Source organism: Anoplophora glabripennis, unplaced genomic scaffold, assembly GCF_000390285.2.
Source record: "Anoplophora glabripennis isolate ALB-LARVAE unplaced genomic scaffold, Agla_2.0 scaffold209, whole genome shotgun sequence".
In the NCBI taxonomy this organism is placed as follows: domain Eukaryota; kingdom Metazoa; phylum Arthropoda; class Insecta; order Coleoptera; family Cerambycidae; genus Anoplophora; species Anoplophora glabripennis.
This window is the reverse complement of record NW_019416332.1, coordinates 714,369-728,035: the sequence shown is the minus strand read 5'-3', so window position 1 is coordinate 728,035 and position 13,667 is coordinate 714,369. Positions and strand designations below refer to the sequence as shown.

The following is a 13,667-nucleotide window of genomic DNA, read 5'->3' as shown; positions in this document are numbered from 1 at the left end:
AGTTTGAAAGCTTGAGAGCCCTTCTATATGTGATTAAATTTTCAAGTATCTAAGGGCCTTGGTTTTTGCTGTGCAAAATTTTGAAAATTTGCAATTTTTTTTCAAAATCTGGATTGCAAAATTATTATGCAAAATCTATCGAACCGATTTTGATGAAATTTGGTGTGAAGATTCTACATAACATGAAGTTTTCTTGTGCCAAGTATAAAAGTCCTATATCCAGTTTAAATACCCCAAAAAAAATCCCTAAAAATTATTGTTTTTTAACTCCATTTTTGCGATTTTTCCGATTTTTACCATAATAATCATGATTCACTCGATTTGTAATTAGTCATGTTTTTTAAAAAAATTAATTATAAACATTTTTTTCCTGTTCCATTTTCGCCTAAAATCAACTCTTGAAAAGATACATAATTAAATAGGAAGAAAAATATGACATTTTTCGATTTTTTTTTGCATATGTGCCGCCAAAAGTTAAGTCCACGTTTTTTTTTATGCGCATAGAAAAATTTTCATTTCTAGTGATATTTGAAAGCCAAAAAGCCAAAAATCTCTGTGGATATACGATTCATCCAAACCAAAACAGATACCGCCTAGTCTATATGATTTTAAGAGCTGTTTAATTAATTGGTTTTAATAATATTCTGTATTATTTATTTTTAGTTGTGCCCAAAAATAAATAATACAAAATATTATTTAAACCAATTAATTAACAGCTTTCTTAAAATAACAGTACCATGAAAAATTTGATACAGCAGGTTTAAATTAAATATGTAAAAATGTAATAATTAAAAGATGAATAAAGCAATCTCTGCAAAACAAACTTCCCTATTTATTTAAGGGACAAATATTTAATTTTGCACATCTTTTTTTTGTTACGTCTTTGACCTTCATTGTTTAAATAAAAAAATAACTTTCAAAACCGTTTTTGTACTCTCGAAAACCTTGAAATGAAAGCTTGAATTAATCTTAGACTTTTTTAATCATGAGGACTAATTAAATAAACAATATGTACTCGTACTTATCTAAGACAGATAAGATATATTTTCTTCCATAAAATTGACTTCTAATTTAAAATAATTAAATACAAGGGAAAACATTCTTCAGGTATTTACTGTGGGTTAACTGAGACATTAAATAACTTACACAAAGTCATATTATTTACTTACCTCAGTATTTATTTATAACATTATTGCTTATTATTACACCGTAAATGAATGTGAACGTGCCTACTGAACTAATAGCATTGATTGGTTGAGCCAAGTCGGGTCAAGTAAATTCACTCTTTTATTCGTATATTTACATCAAATATAGTAAAAGCACATTAGGGATTATAAATAATACATTTTAAAATATTTATAAAAGTTCAATGTAAAAGGTAAGAAATTGAAAAAAGAAAGTATGCACCTCATGTTTAATTCTACACAAAGTATAGTCAATTCTTGTAGGTACATGTATAAATATTGTTTCTGTTCTATCATTTAAAGTATTGTTTAAAACACATCATCTTAACATTGTCAATTTAAAACATTTGGTTAGGCAAAATTAACCTCTTGATTGACCTTTTCGACCCAAGGGGTTTTTTATTCAAAATTTGTCTTTTCGGCATGGCAGAAATTCTCAATCAAATAAAAAAGTAACTGAAGAAGCCACAAATAAATAATTGAAATATCATATATCTAAAAATATTATCTGCTGAGGCAAGATAATAGATTGTCGTTAACAACGTGAGGCCATACAAAAAAAACGAGTATAAAAAAGGGTTAAAATACAACAGTTGTTGACCTAGAGACTATTTACGACTGGCGGCGGAACAGAGGACAGTTTCCCACTAATAGCCATATCTGACATTTCTCCGAAACTATGGTTATATGTTTCGAAAGCCAAGTGTATATTTGACCTTATTTTTTATCCTAAATAAGTTAAATATCCTTCATATATTTTAACTATCTCCATTCTATACTATATTAGAGAGTATCTAGCACCAACAAGTTCAGCAAACTCTTCTTCTACTACTACTACTTTATTGTTATTACAAAACACTGCTTTTGTTGAGAAGAATTTAGAAAATGTTGTTTTAAGTGAAACAACATATACATTATCTACAAAGAAATTGTTAGTAATTTATTTCTTATTTACGTTTATTTATAACAATAACCCTGTACATTTCTAGTCTTGTCGCGTAAAATGTAGTTGGTTAATTTAATTCAAAATTATGTAAACTTGTTCTGTGTGCTACTATAAAATGATTTAATTTCAAATATTTTAAATATGTTATCACTTCCTCTGTAAACGGCATATTATTTTGTTCATTCAAATTGAATATTTAGCATCGGAAATGAAAATTTAACTCCTGCACTGTTGTTCATTTTCGGTCCCTGGTTTACCTCAGACTTTAAACCTAGAAGATTATATATTCAGATATTTAAATTCGCCCCATGGGATCTTGGATTAAGGGCACCCATGCCCTATAAATTATTATTAGGTAATTTATTTGTTTCTCAAGTATCAAGTAAACTTAATTATACAGGTTTAAGGAGCCTTTTATATGTCATTTGTAGCTCATTAAGTTGGGAAATATCAACACATTAACAGTGATGTATGAGACAAATTCTAATGAATTTGTTTTCTCAGTAAACTGAATGGTTTACACATAGACAAAGTACGACTTGATTGCTACATACAATGTTTTACATCAAGCGTATGCCTATTGAATACCAGTTATAAAGTTTTCACATTTGATTTAATAATTTTGATGTAATTATTATTACCCAAATTATTTAGTTGAGCAATTATATTTCTCTAAACGTAACTACGTATATGGATCATTTTAATCGCTGTTTATATTCACTAATAGATATTATATTTTATATTGGATAAGTTTTTTATACGTTTCATTACTGAAGTCCATCTGCAACTGTTTTGGAAATATCAGAATTCAATTTTTCTTGACACCCTACAGAAAAGGAGTAATAATAAAGTGATTGTTTACACGCTCAGGTAATTTGAAACCTTTACTGAATTTGTTGAGAAATTTATAAGTGACGTGTACAAATTAGCGATCGGGAAGTGGTAAGTAATCCAATAAATGTAGAATTTTAAAAATCAACTTTTATTAAAGACAAAATTAAAATTACAATTTGAACAATTATTAAAATTTATTGGAGCAATAGAATTCAGGTTTAAAACAACGATGATGCTAAAGTTGCTGCAAATTTTGTAATAACACTTTGGGCCGCGATATCACTTTCTGTTACCGTAGAATTTTCTCGACAATTTCCACGTAAAATTTTTGTTTGAAAATTGATTTATATTTTTCACAGAGTCTTCCTTACATCCCTTAGCTTCAAAGGACAAATGCCACCCTTTAAAAGGCATACATTCCTGGTTTGCCAGTGTAGTGGAAGAACTCCTTCAGAATGCATATCCGGTATAAGTTGTGGGATTCGGTAATCTTAAGCACTGTGCAATTTTACTGGACCAACTTGCTATGATATTTCTATCCACTCGTGGTTCGTGATCTTTACCATCTCGCATTACCAAGAATTAGTGAGCTGACTTTTGTGTCAGGAATATTTACTATTATAAACACACCTTCAATGTCATTTATTTTCATATTATATGGTTATCCCCTTCTGCACGCCCATGCTATTCGAAACATCATTCCTACTATTATATTTAAATAAACTTCATCAACCAGTAAAGAACAGTAGCACTAAATACTATACTATTATCGTTTTGTGAATTTGTGAAGAGCTATTGGAAATGTGTAAACAAAGTACAAATGGAAAAAAAACTTTTTCTGTGTGAACATTGTATCCATTAACTATTGTGCCCATAGATATTCAATTTGAAGAGGAGTACAATCAGAAGTACGCCAACAATCAAAGCTGATGGTTTTACGACACGGGAATAGGCGACATACAGTTGACCATGCGAGTCGTTTGCATTGTCTCTTTCTCCTTGTGTACGTGCTAAACAATTAAACGATAAATTGATTCCGTTCAATTTCATTTCTCTATTCGCGTTACTCTGCAGTTCGATTAGATCGAAAATTAGTTTGGTTTGTAGTATTGTGAGTTCTGGTACCTAAATTGATCCGTCTTAATGGCGGCATTGTAAGACGATTAAATTGTGTCAATTCAATTCAATTATGTGGATTGTGACACAATGTGCGATGCGAAGAATCACAATTCAACTAAAAATCAACATCTGAATCAATTTTTCGTCTCTATGTAAACCGATTGGTTTGATTCACAATTTGACAATCAGCTGACAAACGCCATTTCCGCAAGCGGCAAAATAAATTGGAATATAAATAAAATAATACATTTGTTGGACAGATCGCGAAACAACACAAAAGTAAAATCAAATGTAATTTTATTTTAATTTAGACTGTAATGCGTTTTTCTAGATTTTTCTCCAGATTTTTTTTCAATTGAAAATATTCAATTGAGTTATTTCCATCCCGGGAGCGTAACGAACAAAACAAAAAAAGAATCAACCAAATATATCATTCCTATCTTCAGTTATCATCGAGAGTGCAAACAAAAATTATGATTTTCGCTTTTTTCCAAATTTTCCAACTTTCGTTTGTAATTGTCCAAATATTTTTTTGCAGAAAACTTTACCAAGACCACAACGAACAAAACAAAAAAAGAATTACGCGTGTCTATTGTTCGAATCGTGCGTTATGGTCTTGAATTCATAAAAAAAATCCCATAGAAAAAACACTCAGTTTTTTCCCGAATTTTCCAATTTTCCGGACAACTTCTCCAATTTTTCTTTCCCTAAAAACCTTATTCGGATTATTACAAACATTAAAAAAAATACCAGCCGTTCTCAAGGGATACACTTACCAAGAATAGCATTTAATAACGTAATATTAATGCTTTCTATATTAACTACTTTTAAGAGTATTTTAAACGTAAAAAAAGTTTTATATTGTACTTAAATTCTGCATAATGAGTCACCTAACTGGCTCATATCCATCATCTTTCCCATTAAAAAACAAACAAACGTGAATAAGGAAAATTTAATTATTTCAAAAGAAAAACAAATGAATTGAAATAAAATGTAAGAGTTACATCAATCTTTTCCGCTAACACGGAGTGAAAATAACATTCCATTCCACATACGAGTATGTGGAAGCACTAGGAAGTTTTATGATGCTCTTAAAATGCACAGCTGCAGCCACTTTTCTACTTCATATCTTGCGGACACGTAATACCAGAAAACATTAAAGTATCTCAATTTAATTGAGAAGAGGACATCAAATCGAGTTTTATTTGTTGCAGGCATTTAAACATGCTGTATAAATAGAAAATTAAGTAGTGCTCTATACGATCTAAACAAATATTTTTCTCAATAAGAAGTTTATAAACAGTAAATGGTAGTATTTTATGATCAGGAGAAGTTTATAAACAAAACGTAGTAATATTTTACTCTCGACATTAATATCCAGGCAAACTTACACTGTTTTTTTTAAGTGACAGAAATGTGTTGCTATTGAATACTGTCGAATTTTGAACTAAAAAAGAGTGCAGAAAAATTTATCAAAAAATGGAATATATAATTTCCTGACCATATAATTAATTCTTGTAAGTTATTAATCTTCTGGGTTATCGGTCAAAGTAAATAATTTGTTTATAAAACAATTTTTCCTTTTAACAATTGTTTATTGCGATCCTTTCGGGTGTTATCCCATCTTTAGATAACAACATTACAAAACAGATAAAAAAAAATTTTTCTTATGCAATTATAAAAATCTAAAAATATTTTTTACATCTAATTAGAAACAAAACATTATAAAAAATAATTTAAAAACTTACATTGGTGAACAATATTGTTTAAAATCTTTATATTTAAACATACGCAGAACATAATACTATTACAATTTTTTATTAGTGTCAAACAAATTTTAGAAATTAACAAGTCAATTGCGAAATGATATGTGAAAATATATGTTTAAACCGACCCAAGTCGAGATAAGCAATGTTCCAAAGAAATCGTATAGGGTTTTTTTAAGTTTAATAGACGGGGGTATACAAGGTAGTAGCAATTATATTCAATTTTAAATAGAAAATGTAAAAATTGCAATATTATTTAATTACTTAATTAGGTCAAAAAAAATACGCGATAACCCATCAAAGTCACTGTTATTATTAATTGAATTTTCATTTCTTTTTATTTGAATCATTTCTAAAATACATCTTTCATGATAATTACTTCCGTTATTAAGAATAATAGTATCTTCGAAATTATGGTTATTTTCTGTTATTTTCAATGAAACTATGAGACTTATATGAAACCTATACGATTTCTTTGGAACATTGCTTATCTCGGCTTGGGGTCGGTTTAAACATATTTTCACATTTCATTTCGCAATTGACTTGTTAATTTCTAAAATTGTTTGACAATATAATAGAAAAATTGTAATAGTATTATGTTCTGCATAATATGTTTAAAGATAAAGACTTAAAATAATATTGTTGACCAATGTAAGTTTTTAAATTGTTTTTATTAATGTTTTGTTTTTATTAGATGATTATAAAAGAAACAATAGTTTTATAAATAAATTATTTACTTGTACCAATAACCCAACAAAAAATGAAACTAAATAAAATAGAAAGTTATCATATATGTACTGATGAAAACCAAAAAAAAAAAAAAAATAATATTTTTTAAGTTAATCATGTGCATGTATCTACGTTACGAAAATTTCAAAAAGTAATAAAATTTCATCAAAAGAATGAGTGCCGAATACTGAATTAAATTAAAAATAAAAATTTTTATCTTTAATAATAAAATTAAGTACAGTATAGGAAATATTATTTTAAGCATAAAATTTCCTACGTATCTGCAATTAGAAAAAACCTCAAAGAGTAACAAATAACTTACTGTAAATTCAATGTTATTTAATATTGAAATTACTTTAGTATTGAATTTTGAGTGAATTTAAGATTTTAACAAAGAAAGAAGAACAATGCAATTTTTAGTCAGAAGAATTAAAATACATGTCCGCATTGTTCTCTTAAAATGAATTTTCCTGTGTCCTGTTTTTGTTTAGCACCATATTTAAGAAATTTAATAAGTATTTTTAACTACCCATTTGTTTTCAGTATACTGTCTCACTCATCCGTTAGTGATCATTAAGGTTATTATAACCTTTTATATTATCTAAATAAAAATCTAGTTAGCTTTTCTTTTAAATATTTATTTACCTTTTATTTAAAGTATATGTTTGATGTTCAATAAAACATTTGAATTCGATTTAGATCTCAATCTCTCAATACTATCAACACTTAGTTTTTGTTTCCTTGAATAGTCTAGCACATGGAAGTGTTTACATTTTTATTTAGTGTTTATTTTATTCACTAAGTTGTTTTAATATTCTCCCCATTTCATACATAAAAGTTTACTTAAGATAAGGCCATAACAAAGCATAGCACGTAACACTGAATTTGTATCATAGTCTCGCAGAAAGCATTGCTGACAAGACTTCAGTGACAGTATATTTTTAATTATTGAATGATTAACATGTTAAACATGGGTTTTTCCTCATGTTAGGCACCGCACTTATAATTATACCCACCGATCTTATATTTACTAGATTCGACATGGGTCAGGTCTATTTTGTAAACGCGATGCTTTGCTCTGATAGGCTGATTATTCGATTATACACGATACTTGCTAATGAAAAGAGCAAAGGTGTATGAAAGAAGAACTAAAGCTTTGGAGCTCGTTGCGGGAAATTAATATGCCTAAAGGGTTAGACAGAATGAAGTACCTATACATTTTAAATTTAAATTTTTTTAAATTACATCATTTGACCCCTTCCACGCTGCTGGCACTCATAAAGTCTAATACGAAAGTTTTGCATCACCCGTGCCCAATTGGGATTGCATTAATCTCCGTCCGATTATTATTTTTCAGTTCGTACAAAGTTAGTGGTAGATTATTATAATCCGGGCGAATTAGGTTTTTTTTTAAATCGGGCCTAAGTCGAATTTTATGGGCTTAAAATTAAGTAAAAAATACACAGAACAAAAGCCTAAATTTGTGTAATTGTGGAGGTTGAGCGTCGTATTGTTTATAACAAAAGAAAAAAGAATAATTGCTCCTTTTTTCAGTTTTTCGCTCTGAAAATAAGCCTCTAATTGACATGAGGTATACTTATCGATATTGTTCCTGAGGAAATTTGCTAGGTACAAGGCTAGGCTTTTGCGAAAGATTGCGATTTTTTTACATTGCAAAATTAACAGTGAAAAAAAATGCATAATTTTCAGAATTAAATCGAAAGACTGAAATTAGATGAAACTACAGGAAATGATAACTGTTGGGGTGCTCAACAAATACCCGCAATCCGAACCCCCAACTTCAAAATGGCGGCCTATTGCAAAATTATAAAGTCGAAAACGCGAGCGCGTATATTATCTTCTGCCCAAGTCAAGATATCGAAATTCGGTAAAAAAGGATCGAAAGATAATTACATTATTTTGCGTCTGTGTAAATTTCAGATTTTTATTTATCAAATAGTGCTTAAAAAACATGAGTTTATAAAATAAGAGTCTCGATCCGACCAATAGAAGCTAAGATAATTTTTTTTTATAACGGTATTCTGGCTTATTTAATATCTTGTAATAAATTTAGGCAGGTTGTAAAGTAGAAGACTTCCTTTTTTTATCAATTCCTCCGAGAAATAACCAAATAAACGTTCGTTAAAGAGCGTGTGACCCGCGCGGCTGTTCGCGCAGCTGAGCGATAGCCAGGAGAGGGAAGCGCTGTGACGTCATAATGCCCATGCTGCGCTCACGTCTCAAAATTCTTACTTAACAAATAAATTGTGACACTTAGAAAGCAGCGACCTGGATGCTTTTTTTAATTNAAGATGTTATATTTACTAGATTCGACATGGGTCAGGTCTATTTTGTAAACGCGATGCTTTGCTCTGATAGGCTGATTATTCGATTATACACGATACTTGCTAATGAAAAGAGCAAAGGTGTATGAAAGAAGAATGGAGGTTGAGCGTCATATTGTTTATAACAAAAGAAAAAAGAATAATTGCTCCTTTTTTCAGTTTTTCGCTCTGAAAATAAGCCTCTAATTGACATGAGGTATACTTATCGATATTGTTCCTGAGGAAATTTGCTAGGTACAAGGCTAGGCTTTTGCGAAAGATTGCGATTTTTTTACATTGCAAAATTAGCAGTGAAAAAAAAATGCATAATTTTCAGAATTAAATCGAAAGACTGAAATTAGATGAAACTACAGGAAATGATAACTGTTGGGGTGCTCAACAAATACCCGCAATCCGAACCCCCAACTTCAAAATGGCGGCCTATTGCAAAATTATAAAGTCGAAAACGCGAGCGCGTATATTATCTTCTGCCCAAGTCAAGATATCGAAATTCGGTAAAAAAGGATCGAAAGATAATTACATTATTTTGCGTCTGTGTAAATTTCAGATTTTTATTTATCAAATAGTGCTTAAAAAACATGAGTTTATAAAATAAGAGTCTCGATCCGACCAATAGAAGCTAAGATAATTTTTTTTTATAACGGTATTCTGGCTTATTTAATATCTTGTAATAAATTTAGGCAGGTTGTAAAGTAGAAGACTTCCTTTTTTTATCAATTCCTCCGAGAAATAACCAAATAAACGTTCGTTAAAGAGCGTGTGACCCGCGCGGCTGTTCGCGCAGCTGAGCGATAGCCAGGAGAGGGAAGCGCTGTGACGTCATAATGCCCATGCTGCGCTCACGTCTCAAAATTCTTACTTAACAAATAAATTGTGACACTTAGAAAGCAGCGACCTGGATGCTTTTTTTAATTCAACTTTTTTTCCGCTGTTTTGGATGGTGTAAGCAAATGTCTATGAAAGTCATCGCTAGACCCCGAAAAAAAAATATTTTTATTGATTTTTTACATTTTCTTTTGTAATTTCATTATACTTTTCGATATTTTGACAAGTAAGAAGGTGTTTTTACGTATTTATAAACAAAAGTCAATTATTTCTTTGAAAAAGGGATCGGTACTGTACTTGCCGTGCTCAAAAGTCGTCCTATAAAATATTGTCTTAAAATTAACTATTACAGTTATTGCGTAAATATGTCTAGAATATAATATTATTGAGTTACAATATCAAATACTGCATTTTATGGTATTTAAAAGAATTTTATTTAATGAATTGTCTTGCTAGAGAAAGTTGTCCTTTTTTAATTTTTATAACAATATTAAAAGTAAAATAAATATTTAATGTATAATATATTTTAGACTTCGATGAATTTTCAAGTTAATGGTTTACGTTGTAGAGTACGTGATTTGAATGTAAGAGACATGAAATTTTCCTCAAAGAAAATTCCCAAAAATTGGAAAGTAGCTTTTTTGCTATGAAGTGGTAATTCGTGCAATTGCTGAGGAATCTCCGTCGTCCAATTATGAAAGTTCTGTATATTAATGTAACCTGATAGATGAAAATGAACTTCTTCTGACATCACCAACCAATCAATGATATCCCGGTTTTCAATAAGTAATGCTTCGAAAAGCGTATTCCAAAATCAGAAGTTTTTGTACTATTTGAATTTTTGTTGTGATGGAAATGTAAGTCATTCAGAGTGCGGCGATAACTTCGGTTTGAAATATTGAGTGCTAATACTTGCCGTTTAGCAGATCGTTTAGGCGTTCGTAACACAGGTGCCATTATCCTCTCAACTTTTTCAAGTGGGCGTATGGAATATTTTTTTCCGTTTGGTTTTTCTCTGGCACATGAAAAGGTTCTGCGAAACTTGTTTACCCACTTGTTATTTGATTGGGAACTAGATCTCGTAGATTTAAATGAAAGTAATGACGAAATATGTAGACGCTGGGTGGTTACAGTAGAATTATTATTCTTAAAATAAATTTCAACCGCAAAGAAACGTTGAATATTTGACCAATGCTCCATATTCACAACTAATCGTAATCGCTTTGAAAACTGTTATAAACTTTCTGTTATCACGAAATTATGGCGACATGATTTGAATTTGTGTCTCACTATATCATGAAACAAACTAACTTTGAAAATGGATATTTCATTCTGTTTAACCCCGTACAAATATTCACAAGTTAGGAATAGGCCAACCTGATTTTTATTATTTTAATTATCAGGGGTACCTAATAAAGTATTATTTAATAAGATAAATTTGGCCCTCAAATATTTTTTCTAGGTGAACTACTGATACATTGTTCAAATACCCTCCCTTCGTCAGAGCTCAAAGTCAGTACCATAAACATAAAACAATTGCTATGCTCTGAAATAGGTAGGTAAAATCTAGTACAGAGCCTTCATACATGATTACAAGCCACGAGACCAGTAATTTTGTTTTATACAATAAATGAGGTTATGTAAATAACCAAAATTATAGAACATAGATTGCAAAAAATTCTCATACACTTGTAGAAACCATTTTACATCCATACACTGAAAGAAATGCGCTTTATTCTTTATTAGAATATATTATAAGACCATTATATACTATATGTGACAGTTAAACAGGTGAATATTGGATATAAAACGCGTACTGCTAGCACAGTTGTATAGTGACTATAAACCTTATTCTTTATTAAATTATTGTATAACTAGTATACAACCTTTTTTATACCCTTTACGAAATAATAGCAATAACTGTTATTAAAGTGTTCCATATCGTTATTAGAACATCTAGTACTGGTTATAAGTTTTATAATAATAAATGTAAACTTTTGTATACTCTGTATGAGTTAAAAACATGACATGTTTTCAGAAATTTTATTGTATAACTGTAATTACAAGCTAAGGTTCTAATGTAAACATAAAACATACATTTAAGTATTAAAAATGTTGACAAATCGCTCCCAGAACTGTCCAGTTTATTTTCTTTGCAACGATGCACCCGTATTTTCTTGTATTACATGAGAATTTACACTATAACTCTTCCACCTTAAGAATGAAGCATCCCCTGAAAGGTTGAGCTTCTTTCCATCTAATTCTATTTCCTCTGGTTGATTGACTTTATACCCATGCTCTTCTTTGTCACCGTTAACCTTCTGTTCCTCCATCTTATGTAAAACTTAACTGCAGCGGTTTCTAATGGGGCATACAAAATAACAATTTTTAAGATTTAGACAAGATTTACATTTGAAAAAAACAAAACAATTACAAGCCATAAAACAGTTAGATACTTACATAATTTTCCATTTCACACAACGCGATATGATCATGTATCCCACAAAACATGCACCTATACTAAATTTTCATCAAACTAGACGTGGAATAGTCGATACACAGCGGACTGTCGGAAATTTTATATTTTATAATTTTCACAACCGATTATGCACCGAGAGGTGACGATCACTTAACCATTATAAAACGCGTTTATGAAAACGAATAATTCTGTTAATACAATTGTTGTATACAAATTCGGATATTGGTCTTTATACAACAAATCTTCCCTACTATACAATTGGAACATAGAGTATATAACACATAATAATGTATAAGTAATTAATTATAACCTTTATTTTATAGATGCATAAGGTGTATTCAGCACCTTCCAGTTAAACTTATTGAATAATGAGTATGGAGATGATTGTTTTTTTTTACTAAAAGTTGTATATTTGTTATAAAAGTTTTAATATGCGCTATACACATTATTCTAGATAAACAGTTTAATAAGCCCATTTCTTTCAGTGTATATGATACACTGAAGTTAAAGTCCAAAATTTATTTCACTCCAACTACTTACTTCCCTTCAAAATCTTATGTCAACGAATACGCTAAGTTACTCCAGAAATGTTACAAAATGTGCGTTAACGCTTTTTACAAAACTTATATTTATGGAGGCAGGAGGTCATCAATTTAAACACGTAATTGGCTGACATGTAGTAATTTGCAAATAAAGTAAAAAGTATGTTTTTTATTAACAACCTGTATCTCCGAAACTAATAGGTGAAATTCAAAAAATAAAACACGGTTGTGTAGAGAATTATAATACCTTTCAAACGATGTGTCACTTAACCCTCCTTCCTTATTAAGATTTTTTTTGGGGTTGCCCCCCTCCCTAGGGGGTGTAGAGTATGTAACAAGACATGTATATGAAAAGATGTCTCTCTTCGATCAAAAATCGACCTGTCTCGGCGTTTTTCGTAAAAATAATTTTCCTTGGAATTATTCGCCTTGTTTCATTTTTGCTGGGACACTCTGTATACTGTCTTTGAATGTTAGATGCGGTGTCCCAATACAAACCCTTGTCGACAATGCCCCATGCGAGGGAAAAGCGATGCAATGGTAAAAGCTAAGTGCACTGTTACGTGCAATGCATTGTTACGGCCGTAACCTATGGCCGCCTACTTAAGCAGAGAACGCATTAGACAGTCGCGGTCCCGTCACATCGCGGTCCGTTCTGGGCTGAGCTAATCGCGTTCTTTTACAAAATCAGTGGCATTTAGCAATTGCATACAATCCTGCTCGCGCTCTCCTTTAAATAGTTGCGGTATTGTTTTAGTAGTTAAGAAAATGAGTTCTATGGAAGAGAAAGCTCGTCTCGATCACATCGTGGTCTCCCGCGATTCTTTGGAAAAGATCGGAGGAGAACGCGATGCGAGCGAGACGAGCTCGGGAACGTCTAGTGCGAATGCATACATTA

General features: G+C 30.6%; 1 protein-coding gene across 1 annotated transcript in view; it reads left to right on the top strand.

Moving 5' to 3' along the window:
* The window catches only part of LOC108906034 (TWiK family of potassium channels protein 18-like), a 59,992-nt gene that overhangs the window by 9,662 nt on the left and 36,663 nt on the right, over window positions 1-13,667 (top strand). The window lies entirely within an intron of this gene.